The sequence below is a fragment of the Crocodylus porosus genome, unplaced genomic scaffold (genome assembly GCF_001723895.1).
Source record: "Crocodylus porosus isolate Cpor-Errol unplaced genomic scaffold, CroPor_comp1, whole genome shotgun sequence".
NCBI lineage: Eukaryota > Metazoa > Chordata > Crocodylia > Crocodylidae > Crocodylus > Crocodylus porosus.
The window spans coordinates 30,019,649-30,023,766 of NW_017728943.1; positions in this window are offsets into that span (position 1 = coordinate 30,019,649).

Below are 4,118 nucleotides of genomic sequence, written 5' to 3' on the forward strand. Positions count from 1 at the left end.
TGCTTCACAGTTAGGGCGGCTAGGATCTGGAACCAACTTCCAAGGGAAGTGGTGCTGGCTCCTACCCTGGGGGTCTTTAAGAAGAGCTCAATGTCTACCTGGCTGGAGTCATTTGAGCCCAGTTTTTCTCCTGCCAAGGGAGGGGGTCGAACTTGAAGACCTACAAGGTCCCTTCCTACGCTACTTCTATGATTCTATGATTCTATGTCATGTTCTCTAATACTAAGTGAATACTCCTCGTATACTATATGAATAAAGTGGCAAGATATATTTCAGATTCTATCCAAAAAATATGGTCTTCTTGTCCTTTCAGCAAAGGCTTTGAATTTATGGCCATCTTTCCACTTGCTTTAGCAGGCTTTAAATCAACCCCTACTGCTTGCATGTTTTGCTCTCTTATGGACAAGAATCATAGGATCAGAGATTCAGAGGAAAAGAAGAAATTCTTGTCTCAGGATTGGCTATCAGCTATCAGTCATATTAGTCTAAAGTCAGGCATAGGAAAGGGTAGAGATGCACTGTATGGATTAATTATATCAGAGGTACATATGCTTTCATAAGCAACAGCTTATTTCATCAGATGCTGACAAGGGACCACAGGGAGCAGAACTACTAAATAGAAAGCAGTGATTTAAATACAGAGGGAGGGAAGGAGGAGGAAAAGGAAGGGGACACTGCTGGGAAAGGCAAGGTGGGTAAATGAGAGAAAAACAAAGCAGTTAACTGATTGAGGGACATAGAATCCCAGAATCCCAGAAATGTAGGGTTGGAAGGGACCTCCAGACATAAGGGTTTTAAAAGGTAATCCAAGGATGGGAGAAGAATCTGTAGTCTCAGGTTATATCATACTTAACACAATCTAGTCTGTGGATGATTTCTTGTTCCATTATTTCCTGTTCAAGTTGGTTTTTAAAGTTTTGTTGTTTAAGAATACCTACTCTGCGGTCAGAGATGAAATGCCCAGGGTGGTTAAAATGTTCTGCTGTGGGCTTGTGTGTCTTTCTGGAGTTGTTATCAACTTGGCGTTCATTCATTCTTTCACGTAGGGATTGCCACGTCTGTCCAATATAGACAAAAAAGGGGTGCTGTAAGCAGATGATGGAGCATATGGTGATAGTAAAGAAGCAAGTGAATGAGCTGTTATAAGGCAGGTCAGCACACTTCTATTTTTCACCTTTACAGAGTCACAAGCAGGGATGGGTAAATCCCACAATGTTCAGTTTTTTAGATGCCTAAATATGGATTTAGGTGGCTAACTTTAAGTACCACATTTGAAAATTCAACTCAGACATTACATGGAAATGCACGCATAAAAATATATTGTTTTACTAAATTTTAAAATACTTGTTTTACTTCCTTTAAAATACCTCAGGCTTTAAGCAGGTTGGGGGGATTTAGAATAATGGTTTAGGTGTGGTCAAGTGATAAATTAAATTGCTTTTATAGAAATAAGAAAGGGGAAAATCCTATAATTTAAGAAGGCTTCTCTTCCGTAGTCTACATCCTACATAGTATGAGGCCGCTTATAGACGTTATGGTTTTCTAGGTTTCATTTGAACTACAGCCATGACTATATACACACGGACATCTGTAGGCCACATTAAAATTGGCTCCAGTCCAACTTAACTTTTAGCGTAATTCAACAAGGGTTAGTTAATGCAGACTAGGGCAGCCCAAATGAGGGAATTTAAACTGTATTAATTAACATGTATATATGGCATTGTTTTTAGGATAAGCATTCCTTAGGAATGCAGATAAGCATTGCAAATATCAGTCCTCTCAAAGGAAACTCATTTGTGGTTTTGTAACACAACAGAGGCTATTGGGCACAAAGTAACACCTTTTACAAAGTCAAATGTGCCAATACCTTAGCCTGACTAAGTATCAGGATCCAAGCACCCCAGCTACTGGTCTATGAAGAAGGGGGCAAATACCTTTTGATCATCTATTAACCCTTAATTCAAATGGAAATTTGATTCAAAGTGTGTGATATGAATAAGTTAACACTGTTTAGAAAACAGTGATCATGTCTACAAATGGCCTGTGGTATATCACCTTATACTAGTTGTTCTCCAGTTTTTTAGACTTGAGGTACCCATTACTATATTTGATGCCCCCTTCAAAAAATGACAACTCTTAGCTTTCAAATTCAGGCTGGGGACCGACTGGCTAAGCACCAGCTCTGCAGAGAAGGACCCGGGGGTTACAGTGGACAATATACTGAATATGAGCCAACAGCATGAGTGATTCACGTCTCCCAAGTTAGGGGGGGCACCAGATTGCCGACAGGGGGTAGGTCCCCTACAGCCACTAATCACCGAATAGGGAGGGGGTTCCCCCAACAGCCGATCACCAAGTCAGAAGTACACTTCTGGCACCACTTCTAGTTTTGCGGCTGGAGCTTCCAGGGGGTGCATGGCCGATCTCAGGGTGTACACTCCCTACATGTTGCCAATGGCCAACAGTGTGCCCTTGTTTTGAAGAAGGCTAATGGTATACTGTTATTTAGGGTTACCATATCTCCAGTTTCAAAAAAAAGGTCACCTGTGGGTGGGGAGGGGGCAGTGATATGCCCATGCTCTGCTCCTACCCCTCCCTTTCAAGCCACAACTCCCCACCTCAGCCCTGCTGCTGCCCCTCATTCCCAACCCACAGTACCCTGCCCCCAGACCATGCCCCTCACTCCTGAGCCACAGCCCCCTGGCTCTGCCTGTTCCCTGTGCTCCTGACCCACATTCCTCTGCCCCATGGTGCCCCCCACTTCCAAGACACAGCCTCCCCAGCCCTGCTGGTGCCTCTCACTCCTAACCTGCAGCTCTGCTGGTCCCACAGCTCCCTGCTGCCCCTCTGCTGGAGGGGCTAGTATCTCCCCTGCCTCCCCACCTTGCTGCAACCCTGGTGCCAGCAGGCACCCGCCCCCATCACATGTTTGCATGCACGCATGCGCACACACACACACATTTTCTCTCTCTCTCTCTCTCTCTCCCCAAGCCCTGGTATTACCTGCCTGCAGCTGCTGGGGCTTGCAAGCAGACACATGTGATGGCCTTCCCCAGTCCTTCCCAAGCAGCTCCTTGCTGGGGCAAGCCAGGAAGTGCTGGGAAAGCAGAGGCAAAGCAAAATCCCAGACATTTGCTGGTATTTAAAAAAAACACTGGGATGGAGATGGGGGGACACAAAAAGAGGACATATCTGGGAAAAAACAGATGTATGGTAACACTACTGTTATTTATAGGGCTGTGTTAAACACCAGTGTTCCACTTTGACCTCTGTTTCAACAGAACAGTGTTTTGTTTTGAGTTTTGTTTAGTTTCAAAAACACTGTTCTGTTCTGTTTCATCAAAACAGTTTTACTGTTTTGATGTTTCTATTGAGCTGGGGAAGGGAACTCAGCTTGGCTCAGTTCCCCTCCTCAACACTTCAATCAGGCTGGGGAAGCGAACTGAGCCGGGCTGAGTCCCCTTCCCCAGCCTGATCACAGCCCTCATTCTCCCCTGTCTCCCATCAACTGGCTTACTGCTTCGAAACCCAATATTTAAAAACTTTCAAAACGTTTTGACTGCCCTTGTTTTGTTTCAAGGCTGTTTTGAAGCCCTTTGTTTTATTTCAATTTCAGTGTTTCAAGCTTGAAATGAATTGAAACCGTGTCAAAATGAAATAGCCAGCAAAATTCCACACAGCCCTAATTATTAATATTAATTATACACACACATTATACATAAATTACACACACACACACACACATACACACACATACATAATATATATTTTAATATTATAAAAGCCTTAGTCTGTCTGTCTGTCTGTTCATAATGCTTTATTCATGCTCTGATTGGCTGTCTTGGCAGCCAATCAGACTGCCCTACAGAGACAGGGACAGACAGCAGAGTGTCACCATGACAGTGGGGACTGAGAGGCCGGAGGGGAGCAGGGCAAGGTCCGTCTCCTTGGAGGCAAAGCGGGATGATGGGGACTGGAGCACCACTGTAATGGAGGAGACAAAGCAGGGGGGCAAGGCCAGCAGTCACTCCCTCCCTGGTCTTCTCCTTGAAGCCAGGATCTGGCACCCCCCCCAACAACAGCCAGCAAGGAGGGGAGGTGGTGGGAAACGGGGGAGG